This window comes from Tenrec ecaudatus, chromosome 3, assembly GCF_050624435.1.
Source record: "Tenrec ecaudatus isolate mTenEca1 chromosome 3, mTenEca1.hap1, whole genome shotgun sequence".
NCBI classification, from domain to species: Eukaryota; Metazoa; Chordata; class Mammalia; order Afrosoricida; family Tenrecidae; genus Tenrec; species Tenrec ecaudatus.
Window position 1 is genome coordinate 182,131,175 of NC_134532.1, and position 13,831 is coordinate 182,145,005.

The 13,831-nt window shown below is 38.6% G+C and overlaps 1 protein-coding gene across 5 annotated transcripts in view; it reads left to right on the forward strand.

Moving 5' to 3' along the window:
* PDS5A (PDS5 cohesin associated factor A) overlaps positions 1-13,831 on the forward strand; it is a 138,918-nt gene that overhangs the window by 11,315 nt on the left and 113,772 nt on the right. Inside the window, exon 2 of one of the 5 annotated variants that reach the window (XM_075544412.1) lies at positions 3,104-3,144. The exons of the other annotated variants lie outside the window; for them this stretch is intronic. The gene's annotated coding sequence lies outside the window, so the exon portion shown is untranslated. The remainder of the gene's footprint in view (positions 1-3,103; positions 3,145-13,831) is intronic. 5 annotated transcript variants of the gene reach the window in all.

Consider the following 13,831-nt stretch of genomic DNA (forward strand, 5'->3'; position numbering starts at 1 on the left):
TTGAATCAGTTATTACTTGGCTGCAAAATCTTGATTTTTTAATTCTGTCTTTCTATATTTGTTGGCATTCAACTGTAAAGAAGAGCCCAAACCACCCCCTCTTTGCTGCTGCTGGTGGTACTATTAAAGCATTTCTTGTGGACTCTTTTTTTCATTTATTAATGCATTAGAATCCATTCCAGTCTTCTCTTCCTTCTAAACCCAGATTGTCCCAGGTTGAGCATGCTGGCCCTGGTGTCTTTTTAATAGGTGTACGAATCTTTGCATGTTTCTAAAGCTATTTGGTACAGCAAGGTGTTCTTGTGCTTCCTTACTGAGATTTGGGTAGTTTTCCCCCCCCCCCCTCCGCCCCCCACACCACCACCCCAAGGAACCATGTTTCCTTTTTCATTAAAGAGTAGCATTTTATAAACCAAGATCGCCAATATGTGTTCACATTGCTTGTAGGATGCAATTTCTGCACTAGATTGTTGTGCTCACTCTCAAAGAGGTTCTCACTCATAGGAACTTTGAAAGATAGAGTAGAAGTACCCCATTAGGGTTTCCTCACCTGGAATCTTTATGGGAGATTGCCAGGGCTTTTCTCCCCACTGAGCCACTGTTAAGTTAGCAGGATTGACCTTCTAGTTAGCAACTGAGCACTTAATCACTGTGTCATACAAATTCACTGCCATCAAGTTGATTGCAACTCATAGTAGCCCTATAGGGCAACGTAGAATTGCCCCCTGTGGCTTTCTGAGCCTGTAACTCTTACAGGAGTAGAAAGCCTCAATTTTATCTTGTGGAGAGGCTGGTGGTGTCAAACTGCTGACCTTTTAAGTTAGCAGCCCGATAGCTTATTACACCAACAAAGCTCTTACTGTGTCACACTTGAACTTACTGCCATTACTTGTGTTCTTAAAGGGCGCTATAAGTATTCTGTCATTAGGGCTAATTTTTTTAGTATATAGAAGTAGGAATAAATTTTGACTCCCACAAATAATGAGTTTGTTTTGATAACCTCCATTTGCATTTTATCAACAGAGTTCTCTTTTTTAATTGGGTGATGGCTTAACAAAACAGACAATCAGTTTTACATTCAGCAATTTGCCCACATTTTTGTTTCAACTCATCCATTGCAGTCCCCTCAAAGTACCATTACTTAACCCATTTCCTCTCTTTCCTGTTTTCATTCCTCCTCCTAGCACCAGAGTTGTTCCTCTACTTTCTTCATCCATATTTATATCTTCCTTTTCCTACGGTGAAACTCCTGGTTTCCCATAATATCCGTGCATTTATTTCTTTTCACAACCCCATAAAGGAACCCTGGTGGCATAGTGGGGTACAAGTTGGGTTGCAAGGTCATCTGTTAGAAATCACCAGCCCCTTGCTGGAAGAAGGATGAGGCTTTCCACTCCCATTTCAGAAACCCGCAGGAGCAGTTCTGCCCATTGTGCAGGGCTGCTGTGTGTGTCATACCTCCATGGCAGTGGGTCTGAGGTGGGTGGGTGGGTGGGTTGGTTCATTGGTTCATTTAGTGATACTATAGTGAGCAAAAAATAGTTTTAGAATTACTGAATATCCTTTCTGAGATTTCTTTGCTGTTCCTTATGTCTTATGAAGGGTAGATAAAGTACTGTTTGATATTTACTTATATTTAAATTCTTTCTTAGTGACTTGTGATAAAATTTTCATATTGCTGGTCTATGTGGTACTGTTTTTATTCAATTTTAAGGATTTCACTTTTTAACTTAATTTTTATGTGCATCAAGAGTCAGAATTGTATGAAGATTGGTTATTTGTATGTCTTAATTCCTATTCTTTTTTCTTTCATTCTCATTTTCACATAACTCTGTAGTTAATACTTTTCATTAGATTCTGGTTTATCTTTTCTGGTACTTGCCCAAATATAGCGTACAATATGTACTCCTTGTAGCTAACTTTTTTGACTTAACAATGTATGTTGAAATGTAATCCACCTCATTAATGAACCTTATTCTAATCCTGGTGTTAGGAGACTCCTAATGTAGCTGTGCCAGTTTATTCAGCCATCTCTCTCTGTTGGCGTCTAGGTTGTTTCCCAATTCTTGATTTGTAAAAACGCTAAAGAAATAACTTTATTCTTCACATATTGTTTTGTGTTTGTGAAGACATATCTTGGGACGAGTGGGATTCTTGGATCAAGAATAACTTTGTAAGGGATTTTATTGTAGATTGTCAAATTCCCCTCCATGGAGCTGTGCCATTTTGTACTTCCACCAGTAGCACTTAAAGAGTGTCGGTATTTTCCCCAGCTTATCAGTAATAGATTGTCAAATAATGCCTGCTTTTAAACTAGCAGTCAAATTGGCAAATTAATATGTTGAAAGAAGCCATTTTATTGCCACTTGGCAACAGTATGAGAATGATTAAATGTATCACCTTGAGGTTCAGAGCAGTAAGAAGTCTATTTAGATGCCCTTAAAACACAAAGGGAATTGAGTGATTTTTTTTTTTTTTTTAAGAAATAAAGAATGAATAAGGACATTAGTAACTGGAGTCTTAGAATCAACATATCTCCCTTAGGATTTAATTAAAAACCTTTAATTACAATTAGGTAAATCTTATTGAAAACCTAAGTCACATTGGCATGTAGAACTTAGAGACTGATTTCTTTATATTAGATAAAATATTTCTCTAAAGTTCAAGGTAAAAACCAATTGGTGTTCACAGTAGGAGAACAGGTTTAATGCAAATAACCTAATGGGTATTGTTATGGTTAGTGTCTATTTTCAAAGTTAATTGAGTAAAAGATAACTCTCCGAGGTTCTGGGCACATGGAAGTATGTTCAGTTTAATTTTATGTCTCAGAAAGATAAAATGAGTGGCATTTACATGTAGATATGAGGGGACTTCCAAAAGTTCATGGGAATATTTCATTATCTTAATTCCATTTTCCACAAACTTTCTGAAGTCTCACCCATTTTTATATGGCCGAAGATATGCAAATTCAAGAAACTTCTAAGTTACCCTTGTAATGTACATACACAAGATGAAGGAGCTCACTAAATTTCTTTTTCTTAAGTTGGCATTTGGCCTTTTATGATTATGAATAGCTTTTTAATTGATGTGCATCCATACACAGGTGTGCCTAGATACAGAGTCCCTCAGCCTTCAGGGCTTTTGGTAAGTAATATATTTTTTTTTAATTGGCAACTGCTGTAATGTATGTGTTTTTTCTTGTTTTTTATGTTGCGAAATGATTAAGATTAAATATTAAAACGTTCACTGTGAGAAACACTCCACTCTAATTCGTGCTAGTAAAAGTAGCCTTTACATAGCATTAGAAAGGGGCCTTTATGGTGTAGTGGACCTGTACACTGAGCTGCTCACCACAATCAGCAGTTTGGGAGAAAATTAGGCTATCTAGCTCCTGTAAAGATTTAAAATCTCGATGAAACATATAACTTCCTCTAATTCTTTAATGCTTCCCTAACCCCTCCACCTGCCTATCATGATCCCAATTCTACCTTACAAATCCAGCTAGACCAGAGCATGTACACGGGTACAGATAAGATCTGGAAACACAGGGAATCCAGGACAGATAAACCCTTAGGACCAAAAAATGAGAGTGGTGATACCAGGAGGGGAAGGGGAAGAGAGGGCAAACTGATTACAAAGATCTACATATAACCCCCTCCCAGGGGGATGGACAACATCAAAGTGGTTGGAGACATCAGTTAATGTAAGACATGAAAAAATAATTTATAAATTATCAAGGGTTTGTGAGGGAGGGGGGAAATGTGCTCGACACTATGTATGTATTGTGATAAGAGCTGTTCGAGCCCCCAATAAAATGATTTTTTTAAAAAGAGAAAAATCTCAAACTCAAAGGGGCAATTTTACTGTGTCCTATAGTGTTGACTGTGAGTCAGAATCGACTTGATGGCAGTGAGTGTTTTGTGGTGGTGATGGTTTGAAACCCAGTAGGGGATACTTGATTTATATTATGACTAACAGAAGCCCTGGTGGTATAGTTAGGTTAAGTATTGGGCTGCGATCCCCCAAAGTCAGCAGTTCGAAACTACCAGCCACTCTAGGAGAAATATGAGACTTTCTACTCCCCTAAACAATTACAGTAGAGGAAACTCCACAGAGGCAATTCTACCCTGTCCTATAGGGTCACTATGAGTTGGCATCAACTCAATGGCGGTGAGGTGGGTTGGTTTTTGTTTTTAAGTTTTTAAACTCCAAAATGACCCTTTGAGCAACAGATAGCTACACTACTAAATCCTGTGCCGTCCTCACAATTACTCTGAGTCCATTGTCGCAGCCACAGTGTCAGTTCATCTTGGCACAGGTCTTCCTCTTTTTCACTTACCTGCTACTTTATCACTGCTTTCATGATATTTCTATATATGATCTAGAATAAAGCACGTAGAATATAGATAGATACTTAATAAACACCTTGTGGGGTTGGCTTATGGGATCTGAAAACAGGGTCAAATGGCAACTCTGTAAAATAGTTGTTCAACTTCCTAGTTTGGTGAGTAATGTCTGCAATCTTAAAAGCTTTTGAGCGGCCATCTAATGTGCAACTATTGGTCTCTCTTATTTTAGAATAAGAGAGAAGGTAGTAAACCAAAGACTCAGAAGATGAGAAACTAGGTTAGTCTACACAGATTCCAACCTCATCTGCTTTGAGACCAGGACTAGATGGTGTCCAGCTACCACTGCCAGCCATTATGATAAGGAATGCGTTAGGTGAATTCTGATAGAAGCAAAATGCTGAACAGAAGTCAGATTATTAAAAAGTCCAGACTTAGTCATTCAGCTGAGACAGGAGAACTCCTTGACACTATTAGCCTGAGATATCTTTAAAGTCGAGTCAAAAGTATTCTATAATGAAAAAAAACTATTCTATAATGTTGTCTAATGACGTTATATTGCTATGAGTAGTGTGCTTCTTTTAAAAATCATTTATATGAGACCATATCTACTCAAAGCAAAGATGAGAAGCCAAGGGAACAGGGAAATTAGATTACTGGTAATGGAGCTACCGGAACAGAATCAATGAGAAAGTTGGCACACTGTATATACTATCACCAGTATTTTTGAACCAATTGGGTAGAAATTACTCAATGGGAACTAAATGTTATTTGTAAACCTTTGCCAAGAGCTCGATGAATTTTTTAAGTCATTTTTAGTATTTTGTGTTTTATTTATTTTACAATGTGAATTTGACTTTTCCAAAGAGTTTTCTAGTATTTGTGTGGTGGAAGCTCAAAATAAGCATTAATGATGAATTGATGTCACATTATTTTATTTTGCCATGTTTAATACTTGAAAGTGTGTTAGGTTCCCTAATCGTGTTTGTCATATAACTTCAAATGGTTGTTGAATTGAATATCAGTCATCTAGCTACTACAAAATAAAGTGGAAATTGTTTATCTGTTAAAAAGAAAATCGTTGAATGAAAGTATTTTCCTTAAATTCACAAGGATTGAGGCAGTGTCTCTAAGGAGACTGTTTACATTTTTTCAGAAGCTATTTAGAACATGTGGATTATGTGTTGGGCTGCTAACCACAAGTTCAAAAGCACCAGCCATTCCACTGGAGAAAAATGAGACTTTTTTGCCCCTGTAAGAATGACAGCCTCGGAAATCCACAAGACAGTTCTACTTATCCCACAGGGTTGCTGCAAGCCAACTGACTGGACAGCAGTGATTTTTAGTTTTGAGATCTTCTTGGCATATCCTTAACTAACTTTGAGGTAAATGGTAAGAATCAGGCAGTTTTTTTAAAAGAGATTTTTTTTTTATGTCTTTGAAATAATTTTACTTTGTCCACTAAGTTTCTGTCCATCTTTTAATTCATAGTTTCTCAAATATTTGGTGGCTAGAATCCATTTCTTTTGTCTGAGTTCTGTATGTTTTTCTTACATATTTGTGAACTGATAATTACCAATATTTATTTATATTTTTATTTCATCTAGATTTATTTTCCTCTTTGCATTCTTAATTTTCATTTTAATACAGAAAAAAACATAATTTTATAAATAATTTACTTTCCTTATCGCCAATTTTTATGCAAGTGTCTTAACCGGTTTAAAATTTTTAAAGTTATCTGTAGGACATTTGACATTAAGTTTAAATTTTTTCCAGAAACAATTATCATGAATTTAGATTTATCCTTTAAAAGGGATTCCTGATGGTATAATAGGTTATATGTTGGGTTGCTAACCTCAAGCCTGGCGGTTGAAACCTAGCAACTGCTCTGTGAGAGAAAGAAGCTGTTTGCCCTCAGAAAGATTTATAGCCTCCAGAACCTATAGAGCAGTTCCACTCTGCCCCATAAGGTCGTTGGGTCAGAAGCTACCCAAAGGCAATGGTGGGTCATCCTTAAAAAGTTTGCATTTATTTCAAAAGGCACATAACACTTATACTATGTTCTCTTTCCCTTATCTGGCAATCTATTATTTAGAACTCTGTAATACTCTACAAATTTTGTTCAATTGTGTTTTATTGTTAGATAATTTAAGAAAGATGGTTTCTTAGGATAGCAACATACATACTTATCATAGTAGACAGTCTAGATTTCAAAATAAAATCTCAGTTCCATCTAATTTTCCTAATTTGAACTACTACAGAAATCTGATGCAAATATAGACACAGTCAACATTCATTTTTGAATTTTTAAAAAATTCAAGTTGAGTTTGGCGGTTCTTACATATTTTTATTAATGAAACGCATTTTGCATTTTCTAAAAGTAAGAGGGTCAGTAAGTATTCATAAGTTCTGCATTTTCAAAAGTGTGTGGCATTCCAAAATGAACCATTCTTACATGTGTGCTATACATCTTGTACTTTTGAGTTATCAAAGATGAAATGTGGCTTTATTACTTAACATTTTAATTACTTACAAATTAGCAATGCTTAAAATAAATGATGGTAATTAAACATAATATATCTAGTAGTGCACATTGCATTATTCTCCAATAAGAGATTGCTATTCTCTTGTGCCCTTAATAAAAAAAAATTATTTTATTGGGACTCATACATCTCTTATCACAATCCTTTTTCCTTTCTTTCACTATAATGTATCCTTTGTGGTTTTAAAAAATATTTATCCAGTTTGGAAGGGGCCCTTGTGCTTTAGGTTAGGCATTGGGATGCTAACCTCTAGGTCAGAAGCTTAAACTTAGGAACTACTCCTTGGAAGAAAGATGAGACTCAATTTCCATAAAAATTGAGTCTTGTAAACCCTTACATAGAGTTGCTTATGAGTCAGAATTAACTCAATGACAGTGGCCTTTTTCGTTATCCTGCTTGTGGTTCTCATAGTTTCTTGATCTCGTTATTTTTGGAAAAGGTGAAATGAGAAGCAGGATCATCACAGGTCAGTGGGTCCAGAGTTGGATGGATCCAAGGTCAGTGGAAGCATAGCAGGGAACCAACAGTTTCCAGAATTGGGGGAGGCAGGAGCACATACATAAAACCCAAACAAGGAGGAAGGTGAAGGGCAAGAGAAAGAAGCGTTCTCACTGTCTGTCTTATAAAAAGGCCACCTCCACAAAGACTCATTACCAAGCTACCACCTGGTTGACAGGTTGAACTCCACACTCACCAAAACTCAAGCCATCAAGTCAATTCTGACTCTAGAGATCGTTTAGAACAAAGTAGAACTGCCTCTGTGGGTTTCTGAGACTAACTCTTTATAGGAGTAGAAATCTTCAACTTTCTCCTGTGGAGCAGTTGGTAATGCCCAACACATAACATACTACACCACCTCCACATAGGTAACATCAAATTGACATCAACTATAACGACTACAATGTATATAAGAAAACGGGTACTTCTACCCTGCCCTATAGGGTTACTAAGAATCAGAATCAACTCCATAGCAGTGAGGGTTTTTTGTTTTTGTTTTTACTTGAATCTCTGGAATAGTCTGCCACATCTTTGTCCCACAGAGTGGCTGTTGGTTTCAAACACCAACTGTTCAGTTAGCATACTAAAGCTTAACTAATTCACCTGGGCGTAGTTAGTGGGATCTTTATACACCATTTGCCTTTTTATGATACTTCACAATATTTTTAAAGTTAGTCCATGTGATAACCTATGCTTGGGCTTCATTGCGCTTTATAACTAATGTTCCATTGTACTGATGTATTCTGCACTTTTCATAAATTCTAATTATGCCATTTCAATTTTATTTTTAAAACTATATTGGTACTTGTGTTAGGGTTCTCTAGAGAAACAAAACCAGGACACTTAATATTTTAGATATACAAAGAAATAAACAGCTAATTAGTCTATAGAGCACTACAAATGACTCATTGCAATTCACTGCTGTGTGACAGTCAATACACTGGCAGTCCTCCAACTCACTAGGGCTGCCGGGTGCAAGTCAAGGAAGAGACAGCTAAGTCTTCCATAGAGCAATTCAGGCAATCCGGCCACAGGCAGCAAACAGCAGGACATGTTACTAACAGCCAGACGACAGGGTCTGACAATCTTCAGTTCAAGTGATGTGTACACCAGCAGTATGGTGAAGCAGGTCTTGAAGGAACTTCAAACTGTAGTAACACAGTCCACGGGTTGGGTGTCCCACAGATAGTGTAGCTCAGGTTGAAGCAGAGAACCAGCCAAGGCAGCTGCACACTGGTCTGATCATCAAAGAGCAAGAGACGAACGAGAAAGGCAAGGCTTGTTGAGCCATTTATCTCTCTGCCCTTCAATTAAATTTCAATTAATCCCATTTGTGTTCATTGGCCAGGTTGGCACCATCAAGCTCCTGCCCTGTGCATAACATGCAGTATTTCTGTTTTATATACTCAAGTATAAGCTGACCCAAATATCAGCATAGGCACCTAATTTCTTCACAAAAACTGCATTGAAAATGTGCCGAAAAACTCAGCTTATATATGAACATACACGGAAAACCTCACTAGATGCATTGGTATTATGTGTGATAATAATTTCTTTTCGAAGAACTAATATCCTGCTAGTCCCAAAGAGTTGGGGATTGATGTTGCCTGAAAACTATGATGCAATTTGGCTCCATTACCCCCCACCCCCACTCCTCCTTGAGCATATTCCATTGCAGTTTTGCATTCTGAGAAACAGAAACTCAGAAAATTTGAAGAAACGTCTTATGTATTAAACAATCCCAAGGAGAAAATAGGACCAGTGGTTCTGGGAGACAAGGTCGAGGAGGAGGCGTGGGATAGGGAGCTGGGAGCCAACAAACTCAGGAACAAGGGATCTAAAATCAATGACAAGGGTATAGAATGCCTAATGGGGTTTAATCAATTGTAATGTAGCCAAGAGCAATTTCTGAGAGCTGAATGAAGGGTAAATATGATGGTGGGGAGGAGGAAAGTAAAAAGAAATAAGAAAATTTAGGAGGCAAAATACATATATAGAGGTATAAATATAGGCATGTACATATGCAAATATACTAACATATAATGATAGGAGTATTGGTTTATGTAATCTATATTTATGTGTTAAAGTATTAAGGTAGCAGATGGACATTGGACCTTTTCTTAAGTCCTCCCTCAACACAAGAACACTTTGTTCTAATAATCTGGCCCTGTGTGATACTTCCCTGCCTGACACTATTGCTGAAGACAAAATGGGTGCATAAGCAAATGTGAAAAAAAAAAACGACGGTGCCTGGCTACTGGCATTTGTGATCTTAGAACCATGAAGTTTAACTAGCAGCCATCTAGCAGGGAAGCTGCAAAGCCCACATGGAAGAAGTACACCAGCCTTTGTGAACATGAGGTCAAAAACAGTTATATCATTGTGAAAGAGAAGGGTCAGAAGGGAGACCCAAAGCCCTTCTGTAGACACTTGGACATCCCCTCACAGAAGGGTTTACATGGAAGGGACAATTCACCCAGGATGCAGTATAGCACCAATGAAACACACCACTCTCCTCTAGTTCTCTGTTGCTTCCTCCCCCCACTATCATGATCCAAGTTCTAGCTCACAAATCTGGGTTGACTGGAATATGTACATTGGTACAGATACTAGCTTTTGGCACACGGAATGCAAGACAGATGAACCCCTCAGGACAGTAGTGATATCATGAGGGCACAGGGAAGTTGGGTGGGGTTGGGGAGGAAGGGGGAACTGATAGCAATGACTATCAGTTATTGTATGATCATTGGTACAAAACTGATAGTATAACAAATTAAAAATTTGGATGAAGAGTCACAGCAGATGGTGTAAGATATGAAAATGATATATAATTTATTAAGGGTTCACAAAGGGGAAGGAGGGAGAGGGGAAAAAAAGAAATGTCTTAGGTGTTCAGTACAAAATCCAAAGGTCAAGCAAGGCAAACTAGATGCTGGGTCCAGAGGATATGCTCCACCCCTGCATCTCAGACAGCTTATTTTACACACAGCAGGGTGGTATTGCAGGCAATCACAGTTACTCACAGACCAATCTTAATACTGTTTTCCCCCACCTTTTTACCAAACCCATTCAGGGAAAGGTCATTTGCTGGGAGTTACAGTGAGTATAGATAATGCAATCAAATTAACATATAAACCTCTGCTTTTTAAATGATATCCAAATATACTAATTTATTCTTCACTCCTGGACTATATCTTACTTATGTACCTATGACCTGGGGGTTCTGGCAAGCATTGGCCTCTCCCAATCTTAATCAGCCTGACTTTATCTCAGGTTAATTCAGATGCAGCTTTTCTCCTTAGTTGTAGCACAGTGGTTCTCAACCTGTGAGTCATGACCCCTTTGAGGATCGAACGAACCTTTCACAGGGGTTGCCTGATTCCTAACAGTAGCAAAATTAAAGTTATGAAGTAGCAATGAAAATAATTTTATGGTTGGGGGTCACCACAACATGAGAAACTGTATTAAAGGCTTGTAGCATTAGGAAGGAAGGTTCCCTTACAATTAACAGTAACCAAGATAACCATTAAAGAATGTGGCCCAATTCACACCCTCTACTAAGGTAAGACCTTAATCTCATCCTATTCAGATAATGCCCTCTAAAATGAAACAAAACTTAGATGCTATTAAGTTGGCTCCAACCTATAGCAGCCCTATGCTCAACAGAACAACGCACTGCACAAGATTGTATCATCTTTTTACAGTCGTTTCTATCGCCCATTGATGCAGTCAGTGTCAATCCATCTCACCAAAGGTCTTCCTCTTTTTTAGTGCCCTTCCATTTTACTAAACATGATGTTCTTCTCCAGGGACTTGTCTCTCCTGACAATATGTCCAAAGTATGTAAGACACTATCGTGTCTCTAAGAAGCACTCTGGCCTTCTTCCAAGCCAGATCTGTTTGTCCTTTTAATAGTCCTTGGTACTTTCAATATTTTCCAGCACCGCAGTTCAGATGAATTGGTTTTTCTTTGGTCTCTCTTCTAAAGTCTTCCTTATTTAATGTCCAACGAAGGAGAATGCCATTGCTTTGGTCAGGCACACTTTAGTCCTCAAAATAAAATTCTTGCTCTTCAGTGCTCTAAAAAGGTTTTGTGCAGCAGCTGTACCTAATGCAATACATCGTTTGCTGCTTCCATGAGCTTTGATTGTGGATCCAAGCAAGACAAAATTCTGACAACGTAAACCTCTTCCCCATTTATCATGATGTTACCTATTGGTCCATTTGTGAGGATTTTGGTCTTCCTTACATTGAGTTGTAATCCATAGTTAAAGCTACAGCCCTTGATCTTCATCAACAATTCCTCTTCTTGTTCAGCAATCAAGATTGTGTCATCTGCATACCAGTTTGTTAATAAGCCTTCCTCCAATCCTTGTGCCAGGTTATTCTTCATACAATCCAGTTTTTTGATAATTTGCTGAGCATATAGATTGAACAAATACAGTGAGAAGATACAACCTGACCTGGTGTACTTTCCTAATTTTAAACCATGCAGTATTCCCCCTGTTGTGCTCCGCTGTGTACAAGTTCAGTGTACAAGAATGAGTACAATGCAGTGTTGCAGAATTCCCATTCTTCTCAAGGTTCTCCACAGTTTATTATGATCCGCACAGTTGAATGCCTCTGCATAGCCATGAGATTAACGTCTTTCTGGTATTCTCTGCTTGTAGCCAAGATCTGACATCAGCAATGATAGCCCATGTCGCCTTCTGAATCCAGCCTGAATTTCTGGCAGCTCCCTGTCAATGTGCTGCTGTAACCGTTGTTATGATCTTAAAGTAAAATTTTACTCGTGTGCAATATCATTCTGTAGTTTGAGCGTTCTTTTTTCTTAATTAGAAAATCATTTTATTAGAGGCTCTTAGAGCTCTTATAACAATCCATATATCAATTGTATCAAGTGTATTTGTACATAATTTTCTAAACATTTACTTTCCATTTGAGTCCTTGATATCAGCTCCTCTTTTTTCCCTCTCTTTCCCCTCCCATCCTTGTGACCCCTTGATAATTATAAATTATTTTTTTCATATTTTACACCCAACCGCTCTCTCCCTTCCCCCATAATTTCTATTGTTCATCCCCGGGGGGTGGGAGGTGGGAGGGATAAGGTGTCAATCATTGCCTTTGGTTCCCCTTCCTCCCCTCCTCCCATCTTTCCCCCACCATCCTGGTATTGATACTCCCATTCCTATTCCTGGGTTCCATGTGTCCCGAGCTCATCACTTATCTGTACCTGTGTACATGCTCCAGTGTAGCCCACAGTGAAAGGCAGGACTGGAGTCATAATAGTGAGGAAGCCTCAAGGAACCAGAGGAATATTGTGTGTTTCATCAATGCTGTAATATTTCCTGGTTGACTCATCCCTTCCTATGACCCTTCTGTGAGGGGATGTCCCATTGTCCACGATAGATTTCAGGTCTCTGCTCCGACCCCCTCGTTCTCAACAATATGGTTTTTGTTTGGGATCTTCCGATGCCTGGTTTATCTGATCCTGTCAACACCTCATGGTCACATCGACTGGTGTGACTATTCCATGTAGCCTTGTTGCTTCTGTTAGATGGCTGCTTGTTTAACTTCAAGCCTTTAAGACCCCAGACACTGTATCTTTCGACAGCCACCATCAGCTTTACCACATTTGCTTATGCACCCATTTTGCCTTCAATCATGGCGGGAGGGTGAGCAACCCAGTTGAGTATTCTTTTGAAACTATAACCACAGGCATTTGAAGTCCAAAATTATAACACTTAGTAAGGGATTGTGGCTAGAAGGGTCATATTAACTAACTACATTTTGTATGTTTATCTTATCATTCCTGCTTTTACTGTACATTAATGTTATTTTAGACTTCGTGTCATTTTGGGGTGATTTGTTTTTTTGTTGTTGTTTTAAGTGGATGGTCTGGGGTGCTCAGATGTTTTTGGCACATAGGATGGTGTGGAAACAATATGGAGGCTACATCTAACCTTCCACTCCAAGATGGCCAGTGGCCACAAGGTCAGATATGCCTCCACCCATCCCTTTTTTGCCCTATTTTGGCACCAACCTCCCCTCACATAGAACTGACAGGTGATGTTCAAGATTGTGGGGCTTATTAGGGAAGTTAACAGGTTACAATTCAGATGAGAAATGCTCAAGATACAGTTCTTTAGTCAGGGCAGTTTATTTTCTTCCCTGCTTAAGCAGTGTTACAGAGCTCTTTTAGAACTACCAGTGAATTACCCAAAGGGCATGCGACTCTGCCTCTGAGCCTCAATCTAAAGGTGACCTACTCCAGCTCTGTGGGTCAGCAAACTCTGCTCCCTCAATTAAGTGCCCATAGGCACCACATTCTGGGGGCCAACCTCTTGCTGCACCAAAGCACTCAGCTTTACTTGTTCTGTGGGATGGAGATTTACCACTTTGTCACATGTTCTCTAGTTCTGCTGCTGCGGCTCCTCTGCTACT